Source organism: Benincasa hispida, chromosome 1 (assembly GCF_027475165.1).
Source record: "Benincasa hispida cultivar pf3 chromosome 1, pf3_genome.v1.1, whole genome shotgun sequence".
Taxonomy (NCBI): domain Eukaryota; kingdom Viridiplantae; phylum Streptophyta; class Magnoliopsida; order Cucurbitales; family Cucurbitaceae; genus Benincasa; species Benincasa hispida.
In genome coordinates this window covers 64016871-64039701 of record NC_143478.1, presented here as the reverse complement: position 1 = coordinate 64039701, position 22831 = coordinate 64016871, and the positions used below count along the sequence as shown (strand labels likewise).

General features: G+C 35.3%; 1 pseudogene across 1 annotated transcript; it reads right to left on the bottom strand.

Annotated features, from left to right (window-relative positions):
* Window positions 1–19590: 19590 nt before the first annotated feature.
* LOC120069572 (scarecrow-like protein 15 pseudogene) lies at window positions 19591–21751 on the bottom strand (annotated as a pseudogene). The gene has a single exon (XR_016527067.1). The product of XR_016527067.1 is annotated as a scarecrow-like protein 15 pseudogene (transcript).
* Between the last annotated feature and the right edge of the window lie 1080 nt (window positions 21752–22831).

The following is a 22831-nucleotide window of genomic DNA, read 5'->3' as shown; positions in this document are numbered from 1 at the left end:
TTTCGTGAGTAGGGACTACACAGGGGATATGCTTCCCTATTAAACAAAAAGTAGATTTACTAGGAATATCCTTCCCTATCAAATAAAAAGTAGAAATTACAGAGGATATGCTTCCCTATCAAACAAAAAGTAAGAGTTACACGAAATATGCTTCCCCATTGAAAATATCTCTGAGGCAAGCATCAAATTAATTTCATAAGACAACTTCACAGCCAACAAAAAGCTAGATGCTTATAAGACAAATAAGCTAAAACCAATGTCGTCCAAGGAATGATGAACATAAGTAACGACAAGCCACTCGACCAATACATGGGTAGCTGAGGTCGAGCTCAACCAAGGTCGTGCACTAGATGACCGAGGCCGAGCCCTAGATGGCTGAGGCTAAGGCAAAGATTGATTCATTCTTTTTTAGAAGCTACACATGCATCATGCATGCAAATGTTTTGGTTGCAATCTGAAAGCTTGTCCTTGACAAGAATAACAAATCATTATACAGACATTGAACTGAGTTCTTTGAGATAACCTTAGGCTTGACAAAAAATTGGGGGCTGTTGAGGCTAATGTTACCCAGAAAATAATAATAGCAAGCAACGATAAATGCTAGATTTGAGATGGATAGGGCTGAGTCTGACCACAACGAAATTTCTCCTTCAGCTAGTACATGCTTAATGAATCCCACTATTGTTTGACCGTTATATGCACCCATAAAAGGCATTAAAAGTTACATGAAAAGTCAATTTACCTCTCAGAAATCGATTTTCATCTTTCTCAAGATGGTGTAAAAATCTTAAGGAAATCAATTTTTATCTTTCCGACAAGATTGCAACCCCACCTCTCAAAAATTGATTTTCATGTTTCTTGAGACGGTGCATAAATATTAAGAAATCATTTTTCATCATTCTAACAAGATTGCCACTTCATCTCTCAGAAAATGATTTTCATCTTTCTGGAGACAGTGCATGATGTGACCGGAGAATGGACGTCGTAAACCTCTCCCCAAAAATTAAATAATATTTTTAATTTCACCGAACCAACTACTTGTACTACAAGCTAGCATAAGCAAGTCTGGGATCGAATCACAGAGAGCCTAAGATAAAATCTCTTCTAACCTAAATTAGTCTTTAAAAAGTAGTAAAAAAATGGGGGGTTTTATGTCTTGTTTGACTGGAAAAATTAAATGTGAAATTTAAAATGCGGAAGGTTAAGATAGATTAAGAAAAGGGAAATTATTTCAAATGGTAAAACTCTTGAAAATATTTACAAGATATAGCAAAATTTCAGAACTATCGATGGTAGATGTTTATAGACACTAATAGAAGTCTATGAGTGTCTATCAGTATCTATCATTGATAGTTCTAAAATTTTGCTATATTTTGTAAATATTTTGATTCATTTTTCTATATTTAAAAACAACCCTTGAGAAAAAGTAAGGACGAACATAGGATTACTTTCGCCGATTTAGAGATCGTTGGGCTATCTACGAATCTATTCATCGAATAATCATGTAAATATTCAAGGATTAATTATTTCTCAAGCCTAATTGAATGTAGGAAATGAAGGAACTCTTATCGAAGAGAACCCATGAGCGAAAGCAAGATCTTTCTAAGCCTATTATGAAAAACTTAAAGGGATTCACAAACATAAAGAACAGTTATGCATCTTAGAACAAATTATAGCATGCTTTAATAATTAATAACAAAAGGAACGAGAGAAATACCTTTGAAGAACACTTCTTCTACAAATCTCTTGCTCTCGTGAAGACTTGGACAACAACCTCTCGTTCAGATCGCCTAGGAAATCACCTAGTAATCATGAACAGTCTTCTCTTCGAATAAACACCCTTTGACACAACCACTCGGAAACCTTGGTATTCTTGGAGTGAGAATCCAGGAGGTGCGGGCTCTAATGTGAATTTGGTAGAGGGATGGAGGAAGGCAACGATCGAGCTACACGATCATGCAAGTGGGAGAAGGGTCTATCTATCGTATAGACTAAGATGTTTGATCCTTTAGTAAAACTTAGTTAGTACACGATCCTTTAGTAAAACACTCTGAATCGTTTACACGATCATTTAGTAAATCTCGCTTAGCACATGATCGTTTAGTAAATCTCGCTTAGCATGGGATTGTTTAGTAAATCGCTCTACATGATTAGTAAAGCACTTAATGAAGCAAGCTTTTGAAAAAATGAAAACTCTTTTCATTTTATCCATTAGTTATGAAAACCGAACATAACTTCCCACTTTCACGGTTAATGGAGAAAAATAACCAACCAGAATTATCTCATAATTATTTTAATTATAAATAAATATAATAACTAACTTATCATATTATATTTATAACCTATAATTTTAATATCACATCATACGTAATATTGAAACAATAGTTTTTTTCTCCTTTATTTAATATCACATTTATATCAATTCCTCCAACTAATGTATCTTATACATCATATCAATTATATCACATATAATTGAACCATTTTATTTATATCATATATAATCAAACTCGCTCTTGTTAATTTAAACACTTCAAACTAACTCAAAAACTAATTATCAACTTGAATACATTGAGCTACCAAGAGGACCTTATGGATCTGTAGCTTGAAACTCCAACGGTACGTTAATAAGTAACTAAACTCTTTAATCACGAAATCCACCATCAGTTAACTGACGGGCACTCCACTAAAGACCGACAATTTCACTCTTCTCATTACAGATATATTTTTGTGTGCATTGGATATAACCAATCAATAGTACGATAACCCTTCACATATCGCTCGTAAGCACAACTGGGCAAATTTATCGTTTTTCCCCTATAGTTACATCTAACTTCTTAAGTACCACTGATTTATCTAAACAACTCTTGGGCCATGAGAAAGTGTGTGGCGCCACATCGTTCAAGCCTTGGAATCAGCCCTTAAGGGAGCAATCTATCTACTTACCCCTGCTTCACGGAAGGAGTGAATTCCATCTTGTGTAGCTGAGTTTCCAACTCCCCAATCAGACGAATCCCCAAAGTGGTAGGTTTGAGTCGGCAATCTGGCCACTCGCACCCATGCAAATCAAAGGACTGCCCTCATAGGCATGAATTCCCAACTCATTCAAGATCAAAACCATGTTACCTATGGTCATCCTAGTGAAAGGAAAGTCTCTATCATGAACGGCGTTATATAACGAGACTAAACACTTCGTGGTCCGGTCTTATAAAAAATCCTTTGTATAGGACACCCCCGCTCGCATGTCTCCACATGAATTATCAGGATCAGACCATCTGTAGCACTTGATAACACTTGTAACATCTACAAAGTGAGTCGTATTTGTAATGTCACTAGGATAAGGTTTACCTCCTTTATCCATATACTACAAACCATTTAGGTTATCACTTCAAGCATGATCCACTTGTATGTCTCCACTAAAGTTACAACGATAACCAGGGATCTTAGTTTATTGGTTTGTGGTAAATGCAACTAAAATATCTCATATTTCATAGACAACAGTGAAGAAAATATCTCATATTATTACATCACAGGCGTTTGTTCATACAGGTGTTTACAAACTATAGAACCCTACGAGATTTAGGGCATCAACCCTAACAATCTCCCACTTGTCTTAAAGCGAGTGGGTGTACAAGATAACAACAAGTACAAAACAATAAACTAGGGCACTAAGGCCCAGTACAAAAAGATCTCCCACTTGCCCTGTCCAGCCGCGGACGGTCCCATAGACCCATGCTCTAAAGGCGACCCTAAAAAACTGTAGCCATGAGAGCCTTCATAAACAGGTCAGCAACGTTGTGCTCTGAATCATCTTCGTGACTATCACGTCTCCTCGATGCACAATCTCGTGGATGAAATGATACTTCTGTTCTATATGTTTGTCACGCTTGTGACTTCTAGACTCTCTGGAGTTCATCATAGCATCACTATGATCACAATAAAGGGTGATGGACCTAAACATGTCTGGAACAACTTCCTGAGCCAAACAGCTTCCTTAGCAGCTTCACAAGCCGCTATATACTCAGCCTCTATCGTGAAGTCAGCGATGTACCCCTGCTTAGTGCTTCTCCACACTACAGCTCCTCCATTAAGAGTGAACACTGAGCCTGAAGTGGATTTTCGAGAATCCTTATCAGTTTGAAAGTCAGATTTCGTGTATCCTGTAAGGATCAAATCCTTAGATCCATACAGAAGCATGTAGTCCCTTGCTCTTCATGTTCTTGACAACGGTCTAGTGACCCTGTCCTGGATTAGACTGATATCTACTGATTATCCCCACAACATAGTAGAGGTCAGGTCAAGTACATAACATCACATACATCAAAATGCCAACAACAGAAGCAAAGAGGACCCGTCTCATCTCTTTAACCTCTTGAGATGTCTTAGGACATTGTTCCTTAGACAATGTAACTCCATGCCGAAAAGGCAGTAGACCCCTTTTGGATTTCTGCATCAAGTACTTGATCAACATCTTGTTAATGTACGATGCCTGCGACAGCGCTAGCACTTTGTTCTTTCGATGCCGAACGATCTGAATACCAAGAACTATTATAGTGTAATAATATGCAGCAGAAGTATCAAGGATCCATAAGAATTCAAATTCATTAATTTTGGCAGATTTAAAGCATGCTCATCTAAATAAGAAGGTTTTAGCATACCTTTGAAGAACTTTTCATGACCTCGATCAAACAGCAGAAGTCTTCTCCAAAGATCATCGTGAACCACCTCAAGATCTTCTCCACTATCCTCTTGGAACTTTAGACAGAGTTGTGGGACTCAAGAACAGATTGAAGCAACGTAAAATAGAAGGAGAAGCTCACAGCACTCAGTTTTTGAAGAACTCTTCTTTAGTCGAAATTTTCTCTCAAAATTTATGTAGAATGAATGCCTCCAAATCCCTCCATTCTTCTTTATTTATTGCAGATGAACATGAAAAGAAGAAATGTGCATGGCTTGCAGCTTATGCTTGGATTTTAATGAAAAAGAGGAAGTTGATAATGGAAAACCATGAAAAACCATTTTGTGCATGTTTTCCAATTTTCCAATTTTCCTTTAAAATCAAAACTAATTTCAAAATTCAATTTTGATTTCAAAACTGAAAATTTAATTTTCTAAAATTAATTTCACAAATTAATGTAAAAATATTAATTAATTTAATATCAAATATTAAATTAATTTTTGCACAAAACCATCTTCATATATTTGAATCATATTTAAATATATATTCTTCTATTCGGTTTAATTTTAATTTGAACGTTCAAATATATTTCTCAAGCTACTCTAAAGTTTAACCCTTTACGAGCTAGTAGGGGGATCTCGCGGACTTACAGATCATGGGCTCCAACGATTCGAGATTAATTGGCTAAACTCATTAGACCAATCTAACCCTCATTCGTTAATTAACGGGACAGTCCACTATAGCCAATAGTTGAACTCTCCTCACCATAGATATATTATGTCTACTTTATAACCATAATCAGTATCACAGCTGGGTCAAGATAACCGTTTTACCCCTGTGAATACATCTTATTCCTAAAGTTTCTACTAACCCTCTAATGAACAATTATGATTCATAATCCTTATGAATGAAATCCTTTTCTATCATGAGAAGGCGCGACCCCGATTGTTCAAGACTTGGAATCAGTACTTAAGAGAACAATCTATCTGCTAACCCTAAATCGGGTAGGAGTGAATTCCATCTTGTAAGGCTATGTCCCCAGCTATTCATCCGGTCTTATCCCCAAAATGGGAAGCTTATTGAGCAGTGTTGTTAGAATACTCTCACCGTTTGCAGATCAAAGGTTAATCTCGAACAAAACGGAGTTCATAGCTAGCTCAAGATTGAGATTGAGTTAACCTAGTTTATTTGATAAAGGAAATAGTCAGTTTTAACTAAAACGATCGTTATAAAGAAAAATGACTATTTTCGTGGTCCAATTTATATGCAAACTCATTGCATAGAACACCCACACTCACATATCTCAACATGAACGATTTATGGATCACATCGTTTGTAGCACTTTACAACTTTTTGTAACAACTACAGAGTGGGCCGCATCCAATAGTGTTACCAGGATGAGATACCTAATTTCATCCATATACTTATTAGACCATTTAAGTTATATACTGTTAACTTGATCCTGTTTATGTCATTACATAAAGTTATAGTATTCAGAACATAGCCAATGATATGTTTATTGGATTTTCATAATAAGATGCAAAATCAACAAGTCATTATTATTGATAAATAGAATGTTTAACATGAACTGCGAGTTCTAGGATATTCCCAACAAGAACAAACTGAGCCTCTCCCAAATCTTTCATTTGGAATATGGTCACTAGCTAGTTCTTAACTTAAGTTAGTAACCTACATCATTCCCAATGAGTAGGATATCATCTACATACAACACTAGAAAAACAACTGAACTCTTGATGATTTTCTTGTAGACACAAGGCTCATCAACATTTTGGTCAAAACCATAAGATTTGATCGCAGTATCAAACCTAATGTTCCAAGATCGAGATTCCTGTTTCAGCCCATAATTGGATCGATTCAGTTTGCAAATCTTTTGCTCTTGACCTTAGGCTACACCATATAAATGGTCTCCTCAAGATTACCATTCAGAAAGGTAGTCTTGACATCCATTTTCTATATCTCATAGTCATAATATGAGGCAATGGACAGGAGGATGAGGATAGACTTAAGCATGGCAACAGGCGAGAAAGTCTCCTCATAGTCAACTCCCTCCACCTGGGTATAACCCTTTGCCTCAAGTCTAGCCATGAAGGTTTGCACATTTCCATCAGCACCTCGTTTCCTCTTGTCGATCAGTTTAAAACCTATAGGTTTAACCCCATCGATTGATCCATAAGATCCCATATTGAGTTGAAGTACATAGACTCTATCTCGAGATCCATTACTTTGACCCATTCATCCCGGTCAACATCCTCCATTGCCTTCTGATAAGACAACAGATCCTCAACCTCGCCATTAAGGTTCCCTCCCACTACGGGTGGGTTCGCAATAGATCCCGGTCAAAAGGTGGATTTGCAACCCTCCCACTACGTCGAGGTTCCCTCAACTCTTGAGGTATATTTGACCTACCAGATGAACTTCCATCAAATACTCTTATTGATGGAGCAGACTCTTCAACAACTCTTATTGAAACTTCAGTAGTTTCATTGGAATGTTCATGCAACACGATTTTACTACGTGGACTGTGCTTGTTTTCGACACAAACACCTTGTTTTCCTTAGGATCATAAAGGTAACACCCTCTTGTATCTTTGAGGTAGCCTATAAATAGGCACAACCTTTAACGTGGTTCCAGATTCTTTGGATTAGCCTCAAGCACATGTGCTGGGCAATCCCACATGGGAAAGTGACGTAAACTAGCTTTATGCTCGTTCTACAATTCCAAAGGTGTTCTGGAAACACTATTGGAAGGAACACAGTTGAGGATATAAGCTGCAGTCAGCATTGCAAATCCCCAAAACGAGTCCGATGAGGAAACATAACTCATCATTGACCTAACCATGTCCAACAAGGTTCTGTTTCTCCTATCTGATACACCATTCTGCTGAGCTGTAACAGGCGCTGGGAGTTGGGAACTGATTTCATGTTCTAGCATATAGTTCTGGAGCTCAGAATCCAAAACTCTCCACCTCGATCTGATCCAAGTGTTTTAATCCGTCTATCCAATTTGTTTCCAACTTCAGCCTTGTACTCTTTGAACTTTTCAAAGGATTCAGACTTTCGTTGCATCAAATAAACATACCTATACTAGGAGTAATCTTCAGTAAAAGTGATGAAATACTCATAGCCTCCCCTGGCTCGTACATTCATCAGACCACAAAGGTCTAAATGCACTAAATCTAAAGGCTCTTTGGCTCGATAACCTTTCCAGTAAAAAGGTCTTTTAGTCATCTTGACTTCAAGGCATGACTCGTACATAGGTAAAAAAATTTCCTCCAACTCGCTTAGAAGTAAATTCTTCACCCACCTCTCAATCCTATTGAGATTGATGTGCCTTAATTGAAGGTGTCAAAATTGGGCATTTTCCTTAGGAGAAACCTTAAGTCGTTTATTTTGAGTTACAGCAGTTTTAAACATCTCTATGTTATGGAGGTAATTTGTTGCTAACGGCCTTAGCATATTCAAATTATTTTCCAGTTTTGCTGAACAAATCTCAACACCATCTTTTAGAATACACTTTATTCATTGAAAAATTGAGAGTGTATGTACATTTAATCAGACACTTTACAGAAATTAAGTTCCGCTTTAGCTCGGAAACAACATACACATCATTCAAAATGATAGATTTATTCTGTAAAGTCAACTGGAGTCCTCCAACTGCCACAACTAAGACGACGTGCCTGGTATCTACTCGCATCGTCCTCTCACCAACCAAAAGCTAACGCTAGGATCTAATCCACTGAAAAGAAGAAAAAACATGATTAGTGGCCCCAGAGTCAATAATCCACACAGAATCATTATTCTCCACTACACAAGTTTCCAAATCTTGTATATCATATTTACCTTGTTTTGCCTTGGCCTTAGCCTTCTTCTTTTCCTTCAACCAATGAGGACAACTCCGCTTCCAGTACCCGTCCTGGTTTGTCCACCAGTGTCGAACCTCAATGGAACTTCTTTGAAGATGAAGCAACATTTTCCTTACCAACCTTCTTCTCCTTATTTTTCAGAAAGGATTGGAATGTCTGCAACTTGTTGAGGAGAGTTGTAAGGGTATAGTCAATTTTATTCAGCACAACATTGCTGACAAAGTGCAGGAAGCTATCTGGCAACGAGTACAAAATGATGCTAACCTGGCTGCCCTCATCGATGCGCCACCCATTCATTTACGCCACATTGAAGTGGACCATCATGTTCAAAACATATTCTGGAACAGATGTACCCTTCTTCATTTTGGAGTTGAAGATGCATTTCTGAGTTTCGTGCTTGAGCTGTCCAGTCGGTTGTCCGAACATTCCCCGCATGGACTCTATGATCTCATGCGCCAAGACCATAGGCTCATGCTTCTTGGCCAAAACGTCATTCAAACTGGTCAAGATGCAAGATCGAGCCTTCTCATTGACTTGTGTCCATTTCTCATAAACCTCCCAAACATTTCGAGTGCCGTTTTGAGTCAGAATAGGAGGACATTCCTTCGTAAGGACGAACCTTAAGTCATCAATGATCAGTATGGTATTTATCGTGTTTTTCCAGCTAGCATAATTCTCACCAGTCAATTTGTTGGCATTAAAAGAGCTAATGTGGTTGTAACCATTTTATCATTTCTAAAAAACATGAACAAACTGAACGAGTCTATGCATTACCACTTTTAACACCAATTTTAGTTTTAGCAAAATAGTTCCTATGTACCCTAACTGAAAAGACATGTATTTTGCAATGATGCCCCAACGAGACAGGACAAAAGTCACCGGTAGGGTGATCAGGTGCCCTTTCACTAGGATGAGACATTCTCAACCATTAGACAGAAACAACTCTTGTAACTGACACTAACAGTCACCATTTTTGGGCCAAAATTGTTAACCTTTAACAATTCTGCATAAGTATAACCCTTTATTTTAGGCCCTAAAGTCCCGCCCTAATGCGCCCACCATAGGGAAAAAAAAGATTAAGACAAGAGATTAAAGCGACCTTATCCTATACAGGAGATCAAATAAAGAGTTGTGCAAAACTATCATCCTTTAGGTGGACACTCCTAGGGTGCCTCGAGGCAATGCACAAAAACATTATCCAACCTAATGATAGAGACTGTGGGATATGTTGTCACACGTCCCACCACCACTTACTATGAACATTCTCTCCATTCACCTTGGTATTGACCTACCAAAACTCCATACTTAGGGGGACACTCCTAGGATGCCTCAAGGCCGAGGATAGATCTCACGGTGTGAACATTAGGGAGAAACACGAAGAGGTTTAAGTGAAGCATCATATACCCTAAGTACCTCCCATTGAATGTTCTACCTAGAGGTTCATTAACTTAGGCAATTTGGCTACTGATTTTTGTCTAAGTGTGAGTTTAATTTGCTAAAAAACAACTCTTGTCTTTGATAATTAAATAAGTTCAAATCAAGTCCCATTAAACTCTTTAAGGGACTATAATCAAATTTGCATGCATGCATCAAATCTATCTAATTCACTTTTCCAGGTAGGTTCCCAGGTAGGGATGTTCCATTTTCGTCAGCTTAAGTACCCAAGCCTAGACAAAACCCGCCTAAGTCAAAAGGTCCCTTATAGATAGATTTGGTATATTTTAATCTTTTATTAGTCAATTTAATCCTATTAAACTAGTTGAAAGATTATACCGGTTAAAACATTAAACCTTCTAATCTCATTAGAACCGTGATCTTAGGTCTATCTCCATCAAATTTTAAAATTCTTTTAAAACATGATTCAATCCTAAGTTTGTATGCATGTATTTCTTATTGATTTTAGTTCTAATTTCCATTATAACTTTTATAAAAGATACAACCAAAATCATCCACATTGCTAAGCTAGACTAGGTATTTATAACTCTTATCCAAGAGAACCCATGAGCGGAAGAAAGATCTTTTCAAGCCCATTATGAAAGAATTAAAGGTATTCACAAACATACAAAATAGTTATGCATCTTAGAACAAATGACAGCATGCTTTAATAATTAATAACAAAAGGAATGAGAGAATACTTTTGAAGAACACTTCTTCTACAAATCTCTCACTCTTGTGAAGATTTGGACAGCAACCTCTCGTTCAGATCCCTAGCCAATCGCCTAGTAATCACGAACAGTCTTCTCCTCGAACAAACACCCTTCGATACCACCACTCGACAACCTTGGTATTCTCAGAGTGAGAATCCAAGAGGTGTGGGCTCTGATGTGAATTTGGTAGAGGGATGGAGGAAGGCAACGATCAAACTACACGATCAAGCAAGTGGAAGAAGGGTTTGTCTATCATATAGACAGAGATGCTTGATCATTTAGTAAAACTCGGTTAGTACACGATCGTTTAGTAAAACACTCTGGATCGTTTAAAAAATCTCGCTTAGTATGCGATCGTTTAGTAAATCTCACTTAGCACGTGATCGTTTAGTAAATCGCTTTACACGATCGTTTAGGTTCTCGCTTAGAAGGCTATCGTGTAGTCTCTCGTCAGCTAAACGAATATTAAAGCACTTAATGAAGCGATCTTTTGACAAAATAAAAACTCTTTTCATTTTATCTTTCAGTTATGAAAACTGAACATAACCTCCCACTTTCACGATTAATGGAGAAAAATAACCAACCACAATTATCTCATAATTGTTTTAATTATAAATAAATATAATAACTAACTTATCATATTATATTTATAACCTATAGTTTTAATATCACATCATTTGTAGTATTTAAACCATAGTTCTTTTCTCTTTTTTTTTTTTTTTTTTTAATATAAATCACATTTATATCAATTCCTCCAATTAACATATCTCATACATCATATCAATTATATCACATATAATTAAACCAGTTTAATTATATCATATATAATCAAACTCCCTCTTGTTAATTTAAACACTTCAAACTAACCAAAAAACTGATTCTCAACTTGAATTCATTGAGCTACCAAGGGGACCTTATGAACATATAGCTTGAAGCTCCAATGGTATGTGAATAACTAATTAAAATCTTTAATCACGAAATCCACCATCTGTTAACTGTTGGACACTCCACTAAAGACCGACAGCTGCACTATTCTCACTACAAATATATTTTTGAGTCGATTGGATATAACCAATCAATAATACGATGACCCTTCACAAATTGCTCATAAGTACAGTTGGGCCAATTTACCATTTTGCCCTTGTAGTTACATCTAACTCCTTAAGTACCACTGATTCCTCTAATGAACAATACATCATAGTCTTACTATGAGTGAACACCTCTCGGGCCATGAGAAAGTGTGTGGCACCACATCGTTCAAGCCTTAGAATCACCCCTTAAGGGAGCAATCTATGAGATTTAGGGCATCAACCCCAACAGGAAAAACCCAACAAACTCCTTAATAAAAATCAACATGGCGTTGATTCCTAAATTAACTAAATGTTGTCACGCAAGCCCTTTCATTTAGTTAATCTCATTCAGTTCTTGGATTGATTAGGACATTAAGCTAATTTGGCCAAATCTAACCTAATACATTCCCAATCTTTAAGTTTTGTTATCTTTTAGGTGATCCTAGAAGTCTAGCAATCAAACCATAATTCTAAGTAAAATCTATTAATATTGAAATTAAGCATGGTTTCGATGCAATTACGGACACCAAAAACATACATAGGAAGGGCAAACAAATATACAAGTATATGCAATTAAGTTGTCAATTTAATCTACCTATATGCTCATTCTTGAAATTAAAACAAAGAGAGGAAATCAAGAAGAAACAAAAAGATCCAAGAAGAATTATCAAAATCTCATAAAATTCAAAGAAAATGCCCAACAAACCTAAAAAATTGACAATTGGACCTTTAACCATTCATCGAATCCGAATCACGATGTCAATATATACAATTAAAATTCAAAATACAAAGTAGTCTCATGAGTTTTGGCTCAAAATGGCCAAAACCGAGCTAAGAGATCTCAAAATCGGAAAGAAATCTATTTATACCAACAACGCAGCGTTGCAACACTGTGATCGATGTAGCAACACTTGCTTTTTAATTGCCAAAGCATCAGGGTATAGTGTAGCAATGTTGTCTAGAGAAAGATGAATTCCTATCAATATTCAGAGCATTTTTATGCTCCATTGTGGCGTTGCAATAGTGCCTGGAAAAAAAGTCTACTGCCTGAAAATCTCACTTCAGGTGCGCGCTGCGACGCTTCTGTCTTCCAGCGTAGCTCTACGCTGTGCGGAGGGTTCTTTCTCTTTTTTATTATTGATGCTCCAAAGCTCCATTTTAACTCTTTTAAGTCCTGTTTTTGCTCCAAATGCTTGTTGTACCTTTTAATTGCTCAATACCTACAAAATAGGATAACAAACGTGTAAATTTCACAAACAAACCTAAACTAAGCTAAGGAAAATAACACTTTTATGGTGCTATCAGTTCACAAATATTAAAGAAATCGATTTTCATCTATTCGATAAGATTGCCACATCACCTCTCAGAAAATGATTTTTCATTTTTCTCGAGATGGAGCACAAATTTGAAAAAATCGATTTTCATTTTTCTGACAAGATTGCCACCCCACCTCTTAGGAATCAAATTTTATCTTTCTTGAAATAGTGCACAAATCTTAAGAAAATTAATTATTTATCATCTTTCCAACAAGATTGCCATCTCACCTCTCATAAATGAATTTTCATCTTTCTCGAGACGATGCAAAAATCTTAAAGAAATCGATTTTCATCTTTCTGACAAGATTGCCTTCTCACTTCTCAAGAACCAATTTTCATCTTTCTCGAGACAGTCTATAAATTTTAAAGAAATTGATTTTTCATCTTCCCGACAAATTTAAAGAAGTACCTAATATCAACCTTACAAGGCTGATTGATCAATCTATGGCTATCTCACACGGATATTGATGAGAAGCTTAACCTTTTAGAGTTATTGAAGCAGAACAAGATAGAAGAGATTATACTCCCAAGTCAGGCCTAGAATGTTTAAGTCAAACCTTAAAACACGAGAATGGTGGCTAATGTTATGGGTGGTTTTAGACCAAATGGTATAGTTAACATTTAGGAATAACAAAAGTCTTAAGAAGAAGCATGACACGAACAAGAAATGGAAACTGAGTACCAAGATGGACCAAGGAAAATAGGGCTGACTTGGGCCATGCCCAAGCCAGCATGCTTAGCCTCGTCCTGCCTTGCCAAATGTTTAATGGGGCATGCATCTCGAGAGAACACTTTGGGGCCGAGATATGGTCCTCAACCTCGGATGACTTGAGTCGAACATAAAACTGAGCTCGCCTCTTGGCCCGAAAGGTCATCAAATTATCTTAAGATGATTCTGAAACCCTATATAATAACCTAGATCAACTTTTCCTATAAATACACCCCTCATGTCTTCATATGTGGTATCTTATGTTGGGTTTTATGTCCTAAAAAGTCGTGGTTTGTAAACAATAAAACTTATTATGAAAATTCAATAAGTTGTTATTGAATATTTGAATTGCTTATTTTGTTTTAGAAATAAATCCAATAAACTAAAATATCCATGATTATTACATGAGTACTTGAACTTTATGTGGAAACATAAAAGTGGAACAGGTTAGAGTAAATAGTCAAAATGGTCTATAGTATATGAATAAGGTTGGGTGCCTTATTCTGGTAACACTATCGGATGTGGCCCATTTTGTAATTGTTACAAGGAGTTGTAAAGTGCTACAGACGAAGTGATCCTAATTCATATATGAAATGACATGAGGAGTGGAGGTGTCCTGTGCAATGAGTTTGCACAAGATCGGACCATGAAATAAGTCAATCTTACTTTATAACGTTGTTTACTATTTAAGACTGACTATTTCAAAGCGATGACCTAGGTAACTTGACCTTAATTTTGAGCTAACTATGAACTCTTGTTTACTCGGAGTTATCCTTAGATTTTCATAGGTAAAGGTTGGCTCAACAGCGCCAGCTCAATAAGCCTCCCATTTCTTGGGTAAGATTGGGTAGATAGTTGGGGACATAGGGTGCAAGATGGAATCCACTCCTACCCGCTTTCAGGGATAGTAGAGAGGTTGTTCCCTTAAATGTTGACTCCAGCAAGGGGTCACAAACCAATTGTTCATTAAATGATTAGTGGGACTTAAGGAACAAGAGGTAATCTCAGAGGTAAAACAACCATTTGACCCAACCGTTATTACGAACAACCTGTGAAGGGTTAACTTACTAATCATGGTTATATCGAGTGGACATAATATATCTACAGTGAGGGGAGTGTAACTCTGGGCTTTAGTGGAGTGACTCGGTAGTTAATGAATGAGGGTTAATTCGGTGTAAAGAGTTTAGGCAATTAATCTCAGATCGTTGAGCCCATGATCTGTAGGTCCACGAGGTCCCCCTACTAGCTCACAAATAGATTAGTCTTAGAGTAGCCTGATAAATTTATTTGAAACATTTAAATTCGAATTAAGGGAATTACTAATTATATATGATATAATTACATGTTTAACTTTGAATTAAACGAAATTGGAGAATTGATTAAAATATTAAATTCATGAATAGGGATTCATGAATGTTAAATTGTTGATTAATTAATTTAATATCTGATATTAAATTAATTAGAATTAATTAAATTATTTAATTATTAATAATTAAGTTTTTAGGAAAATTAATTTTGAATTAAGTTTTGTAAAATTAATATAATTTCAATTTTAAATATAAATTAGAACTAAAATTGAATTTTGATTTTCAAATTATTTTAAAAATAAAAAATGAAATTCAGAAATGGGAAAATGGAAAAACCCACAAAAGTGAGATTTTTTCACTTTCTAATGGTAGTAGCTCAATCACTCTTCCACTTCAAATTCTCAATCAAATTCATAGTAAGAGGTGTAATACATGCATGGTTTTTCTTTGCATGAATGTCATGTAATATATACTTCATTTATGAGTAGAAATAAGGCATGCAAACTCAGAAATTAGGCTGAGATTTGAAGTTGGTAGAAGTGTTCTTCCAAGTGAAAAACCAGAAAACTAGTGACCTCCTCTTGATTGTTCCCTCAATTCAAACTTATTTTATGTCACACAACTTAATCCAAGGCACTGAGATTCAAGATGAAAGCGTGGAAGATTGCAACTGAGATTCAAGATGAAAGTGATTCTTCAAAGGTATGTCATGAAACATTTTTTTTAGTTTATGAGCATGCTTAATTTAAAGCCAAAATTAATGAATTAGAATGCTTAATGATCCGTTTTTCTTTCGATGCATGTTTCCTAATTCCAACATCTTAAACATCTGACTTCTTCTCCATTCTATAATTCTCTTACTGACTTAGGCATCATAGCCTTTTTTTTTTTTTTTTTTTTTTTTACAGGTTCTTTCTTCTTTGAATTACAAATTTGTCGTTGTTATCACATGGAGGTCAGGTGCGCTTTCCCTTTGCCAAAATTTTGCATCAACAGGGTTCATCTTTTCAAATCTGTGTTGTTTCATTTCTAAATCAATTGTTTGAGGGTTTTGTTGCAGATTGCTCTATGAGGATCTTTGTTACCCAGAAGTTCATCGTAGGTTTTGTTATCGATCTCTCTATGAGAATCTTTGTTTCTAACCCAGAAGTTTGTTTTCGTTCTTCGTGGGTTTATATTCCCAGCCTAATTTGTGTTTTCTTTCTTCGTGGGTTTCTATTTCCATCCTAGATTTGTTGATTTGTCGGAAGTTATCTTTACAAACTCAAGTTGTTCGTCAATCTACCACCTTGAATTTGAGGGAGGGCGTCAAAAGAAAATTAGGGTTTATTGCTGATTATTAGTTTCCATTATTAATTTTCTTTTTGGGTATTTTTTTGTTTATGTATTTTCCTTTAGTGGTTTTTTGATATTTGTTTATTCACCTTGTAAAAAGTTAATTATGTACACTAATTTATTCAATAATATACAAAATTAATATGGTGATGGCTTAGAATAGTATAACTATGTTTTGGTCTCAATTTTCATTCTAAATCATCAACACATCATTTTCAAATCCTAATTTTCTCCAATATTCTAATAGTTTTTGTTGAACTTTATGAAAAAAAAATTATGAAAGAAAGTGAACGGAATATTGAAACATAAAAATGGATGTAATATATAAAAATTAAAGTCATCGTTAGATACATCAAAATGAATGATGTTCCATCTACAAAATCTACAGATATGAAAGCTAAATTTTTAGGTCCCGTTGGGTAACTGTTTTGTTTTTTGTTTTCAATTTTGAAAAATAAGTTTATGGATAGTACTTCTATTTCCAAATTTCTTCCTTTGTTATCTACTATTCACCAATGGTTTAAAAGACCAAGCTAAATTTTGAAAGCTAAAAAAAGTAGCTTTTAAAAAGTTGTTTTTGTTTTTAGAATTTAGCTAAGAATTCAATCATTGTGCTTAATAAAGATGCAAATCAATATAAGAAATATAGATGAAATAGGCTTAATTTTCAAAAACAAAAACTAAAAATCAAATAGTTACCAAAGAGGACCTTAGTTAACAATTTGATAAGTTATAAGTTTCAACTTATCAACATATGTTTCAATCGTTATTTTTATTTGATTTTATTTTATATTTTGGAAAGTTACTAAATTGCTAGTCTATAAATAAATTGTTTCTTTATTTAGGAGACATTCCAATTTGAAGAATTTTACCTTTCTCTTTTTCTAATTGATTTTGATCTTGAGTTTAGTTAAGAGTAAGTATCTAAGAGTTTTGCTACATATGAGTATTTTGAAATTGTTATTCTATGAAAATTAGTCACTGTATCCTATTAAGATAATTATTGTAGAATATTTGCAGTCCATGTCGAGCAAACAATTGTTTTCAGGACAATGCTTTGTAAGCATGTCTTGACTACCTATTGAGTTTCCACGAGATATTAATGTTTTTTGGTTATTTCAATTAATAACCAATGTTATTATATTTGGCTTACTGTTGAGGTTTGAACATTGCTATTGTGAAAAATATCAGTATATTTACACTCCAATTGTCTGCATTCAATTGAGGTGTAATCTGTGTACTACTATTATTCAGTTCTTATAGATCATTTCCCCAACACTTTTTTATTATAATGATAGTTTTGAGATGTTTATGAAAGGTCACATGCAATATTGTAACTTTTAAAAATGTATATTTTTTAAACAAAAAACAAAATTTATGAGGTATTTTTTTGTAATTTAGCCTGATTACTATGTTTTATGTATATTTATGAAAGATATTGGGATACCGAAATTAATCCATGATATTTATATTAAACGATTTGATTTGTTGGTATATCGTTGGACATATTGAGTTATCGATGGATACTTCAGTCATGGAAGTCTTATTTTCTTCATGATTTTCCACTTGTAAAAAGCTAACTTCCAGAAAATGTGTGAACACTAAGGCATCAATCGGTAATAATTTGGTTTTTAATTTTTAGTTTTTGAAAATTAAGTCCATAAACACTCATTCCACTTCTAAATATGTTATCTTATTATTTATGTTCTACCAATAATTTCAAAAAGCAAGTCAAGCTTTTGAAAACTAAAAAAAAAAAAAAAGTTTTAAAAGCCTTTTTTTGCTTTTATGTTTGGTTAAGAATTCAACTTTTATATTTAAGAATGATGGAAACCATGGTAAAAAATTGAGAGTAAATAAGTTCAATTTTAAAAAAATCAAAAGTGAAAAACCAAATGATTCCAAAGGGTCTAAAAAATTGAGAAGCAATACAGCTCTTTAACATTACCAGAACCATTTCAATCAAATGTCTGAAAATCAGCTTGGTAGAACTTTTAACAGGGAAAGCGCTTTTTAAACCCATTAAAAAGCGCTTTTTAAAAGTTCTATTATGTTTGATTATATGGTAAAAAAAAAATATTGAAAATTCCAAAAATACTTTACATTACTTTGAGAAAAAGCATTTAAATAGTGTGCTTATTTAAAACAAAACCTAAAAAGACAAAGTGTTTTACTTTTGATTATTAGTGCAAAAGGAAAACTCAAACTCACTTGCTTAACTAAACGAACAAATATGTCAAAGCGTACATATCTCAATTGGCATATGAATATGCTAATAATTATGAGTTTTGTAATTTGAATCATCTTACCTTTAATTGTACTTAAAAAAATTTTAAAAAATTCAACAAATATTGATAGAGAGAAAAAGTGGACAAATGACTATGGTAAGTCAATTTCTTTTGTCTATTTTTTTTATGGCAATTGTGAGATGGAGATCGAATCTTCGACCTTTGACCTCTAGAGAGGAAGGTCATATCAATTACCATTGAATTAAACTAATTTTGACTACTATTATATATTACGTAGTATATATATAATTACGTTAGTTCTGTATTAGTATGCATTTCAAGATATATCAATATATATGCATAGATAAAAAAAAAAAAAAAAAAAAAAAAAAAGCACTGGGAGAGTGATTATAATTGAGAAAAGATAAAATACAATTTAATCCTTAAATGTTTATGATCTATGAAGCATAGACACGAATACAGAAACGATTGGATACAACGATATGTCAATTTCTAAAAAACTAGGATTTTGATACGTTGAAAATACGTCTTCTTCCTTAAGAAAAATCTAGGATATAGATAAATTTAGCATACAAGTTAATGAAAATAGTACAAAATACAATTCAAACATTGAAATACAATATAAAAAACAACATCTAAGATATTGAAGTAAAATAGTCAATAAAATGCAATAAAAAAGTGAGAAGTGAGAAGATTAGAAGGAGAAGTATGAAGATAAATGGAGAACTTATTCATTGAATTGTTGAAATATTTAAGTGGGTTATATTTTAGAGGAATTTGTGGGGACTCAAATGTGAAGATGAAGATTGGATGATATTCTAGGGTTTGGTCTTTTATTTATTATTTTTTTTCTTTTAGTTCTGTACTCAAGTAGTAAGTTTTTTAAATAAGCTGTCTAGTTTTAATTGAAAAAGATTAGATGAGTTGTTTATCTTTTTTCTTTAAAAAAAGTAAGCATAACAATAGATACATTAAATCGCATGTCAGAAACGTATTTGGGAGTAGTATCGGTTCGATACGGATTCTTTACCTCACATGAAATATCTATATGCTTCATAATTTATGATTCTATTTGTCTAATTTCTATTTTTTTTTAAAAAAAAAAGGGAAAGAAAAAATCAGTGGCGTCTCTGAAGTTTAATTTTATGTAGTCAATGCTTTGTGGTGATTATAAGTTTTATAATCAAATATGATAAGCTGAATATTCTAAACAGTTAGCACCTCCATGCCGACGTGGCGACTAGAGGCCTCTCATGCCAGCACAGCACCAACTCAGCATGTCGTTTGCCTATTTGGAACCCTCGAACCTGTACTTTGCCAAGTAAGCACTCCGCTTGAAAATCCGCAAACTGGCTCAGCCCCACCGGCCTCATCCCAGCTCCGTTGAACACTTCCCTCCACGGCGGCGCCGCCAATCCCCCCGCCTCTTCTACCGTCGCGAATATCTTCGGTCGGAGTACGAACGTCTCAATCCTTCGCACCCACTCACTGCTTACACCCGCCGCATCCACCGACTCTAGCATCGTCGCGTAAAACTCCAAAATTTTCACCAAATTCTTCTTGAACGACGCCGCACCAGAGTCCGACCACCCTTCGCCGTCGACGAACACGACGACGCACGGCGACACCCGCCGAATATCGGCGAGAAAAGAGGCTATGACGTTTACACTCCCGAGACGACGGAAGATGGTCGGAGTCAACAGAACCGCCGCCTTCTCCCCCTCCATGAATTTCACAGATTTGAAAGACAACGTCTGGAAAGTTCGAAGCGGCACGAGATCTATATGAAATCGAATTTTCAAATCCTGAGCAAACTGGCAGAGATTCTCTCTAATCAACCTACTCTCAATCGCAAACTCCTCAGGCACGACGGCGGTAATCCGGAGCACCGGTGGAACGATGTTCTTGGACTCTGCTTTCTCAGCAATCTCCTTCATGAAAGAGGCGTACTGCCCTCCAAATCCAATATCGAAATCAACAATATGAATAAAGGAGGAAGCGTTGAGAGCTTCGAGAAGGGCTTGATTGGTGGTGAAGTGAGAAAACATGGGAATGGGAGAAATTACAGAGAAGGCCTTGTAGGCTTTGATAGTATGGACGATATCGGGCCAAGAAGAGAGGCGATTATGGCGGTTGGGAGAGGGAGAGAGGAGAGATTGAAGAGCGTCTTTGATGAAGAAAGCAGCTCGGTGAAGGGGCTTAGCAGAGGAGGAGGATTGAAGGCGTTGATTGAGGCGCTCCAATATCACATGAGCGAGTTGGAAATCGTTGGAATCGAAGCAATCGGCAGCAGAAACAATATCTTCGAGGAAATCAAGAGATGGGTTGTTGGAATTGGGGTCGAAATTGAAGGAATTGAAGGTTTGGAGGGTGGAAAAGGGTTCAGAGATGGAGAAATCAGGGGGGAGAAGGTGGGGGGTTTGATCCAAGGAGTTGGAATGGAGAAATTCAGGGAAGGTGTAAGGAAGAAGATGATGAATATTGTTGGTGGTGGTAGTGATGGTGTTTCTGAGAGCAGAATTGGAGTCATCTTGTAAGCCCAAATCGCCCATGATGGAGTCCCAATCTAAATTGTGAAGATTATGTTCATCCCAATCTAGAGAAGGGTTGTTGTTGTTGATGTGGCGGTCGTGGACGGAGGAGTGGGGGTTGTCGTGCGCCACCGGGCTAGGGCTGCGGCGGAGATCGAGGACGGAGGTGGGCTCGGAGTGGAGTTTAGGAGTAGAAGAGGGTAAGGATGATTGATGACTGGGAATAGGAACTCTCATAGCTAATTGAATTAGCTAAGAAGAAGAAGAAGAAGAAGAAGAAGAAGAAGAAGAAGAAGAAGAAGAAGAAGAAGAAGAAGAAGAAGAGCTTTGCTTTGCTTTGTTCAGTTTTTCTTTTCCCGTGTGGTTGTGGTTTTGATAATGAATATGATTGTGTAGTGAGTGAGTTAAAAAGGAGAAAAGAGGGGGAATTAGTGGTTAGGAGAGGAGGCCTTTTTATGTTTGGGTTTGCGTCTTTATTAACGCATGCCAAAAAGACATGCCCATACTAAAGGATCCTCTTCGGAAAATGGAACTGCCCTACCATCCTTTCCCTCTTCTTTATTGCGTCAAACAAAAATTCCATAATAATATAATTGTTAATATAAAAAATACTTGGATCAAGTGTCTCCCTAGTTACAATTATTTTACCAAATTTTCCATTCATAATTTATCATGTAGTAAATTTATTAAAAAAAAGTTATGTTCGTACTTCTAGTATATGTATAATAAGAATGAGATGCATAGAGAAATACATACAAATATTGCTCTAATTAATATTTGATTTATATATATTAAAGGCAAGAGTATGTCGAGGATGGTAATGAAAAATAAAAAAAGGAATTGAAAAGAGAGAGAAAAATCCAAAATGACATGACATACATGAGGAACAAGAAATATGGTAAAGATGGGGGCATGATCGACACTACACAGAGGGCTGCCCCTCTCTTTTTCATCTCTTACAAACTTCTCTTTGAAGCCTAATCTCACTTTTCCCTTCTGTTTTTCCTTTTTTCCTTATGATTCTCGGCTTATTTGGCTTTGCCTCGCCGGCAGCTGTCTTCGACTACATTACACTCCATTTCATTTCTTAACTATTTCATCTCTCTATTTTCTATCCATTTTTAAATATGATTTTTGTTTTTTTTAAGTAAATTAATTCCATTCTTAGTTAAATTCTAAAAATAAAAACCTATTTTTTTTTTTATTTTTTAAATACGTAAATTATAAAATAAAAAATTTTAAGGTGAAATAAATGTTTATAAGTTTAATTTTTAAATAATAATAATAATAATAAACCAAATATTTATTCTAGATTAGAAAAGAATACTTAGGAAGTCTCTAACATACCACTTATGAGTCCACTTCTTGTTTAGCCTTAGGAATTGTGGCCCCACCAGAAAAACCATCACTTTTATGTCCTATTAATTTCTTGTGGGTCTCCCGTTCACCTCACAATATTACTCTTTGCTTTAAACACCCGCATCTTAGTTACACTCTATATCATTAGTTTGATCATGTGAATATTTTCTCTTATTTATTTCTAGAATATATTGTTTTTAGTCTAACTATTAAGTGGGATGTATAAAGATGAATGTGCATTGAGATGCAA